The following is a 479-nucleotide window of genomic DNA, read 5'->3' on the forward strand; positions in this document are numbered from 1 at the left end:
TCTCTTGTGAAGGCTGAACAGTTTCAGGTCCTGTAGCCTCTCGTTGTAGGGTCTGCCCTGCTGTCTTCGGATCATGTGGGTGGCCCTCCTCTGGACCCTCTCAATGTTGTCCACATCCCTCTTGAAGTGGGGTGCCCAGAACTGGACACAATACTCCGGCTGTGGCCTGACCAGAGTCGCGTAGAGGGGGAGGATCACCTCCTTGGACCTACTTGAGATGCACCTGTGGATGCATGATAAGGTCCAGTAAGCCCTGCCGACCGTGACCTCGCATTGTCGGCCTATGTTCATCTTGGAAGCAATGATGACTCCAAGATCCCTTTCTGCCTCTGTGTTCTCAAGAAGGGAGTTTCCCATCTTATAAGTGTGCTGCCGGTTACTACTGCCCAAGTGCAGCACCCTGCACTTCTCAGTATTGAAACGTATCCTGTTTTTGTTAGCCCACCCCTGCAACCTATCCAGGTCTTGCTGCAGTCTTT

The sequence above is a fragment of the Alligator sinensis genome, unplaced genomic scaffold, assembly GCF_000455745.1.
Source record: "Alligator sinensis unplaced genomic scaffold, ASM45574v1 scaffold276_1, whole genome shotgun sequence".
Taxonomy (NCBI): domain Eukaryota; kingdom Metazoa; phylum Chordata; order Crocodylia; family Alligatoridae; genus Alligator; species Alligator sinensis.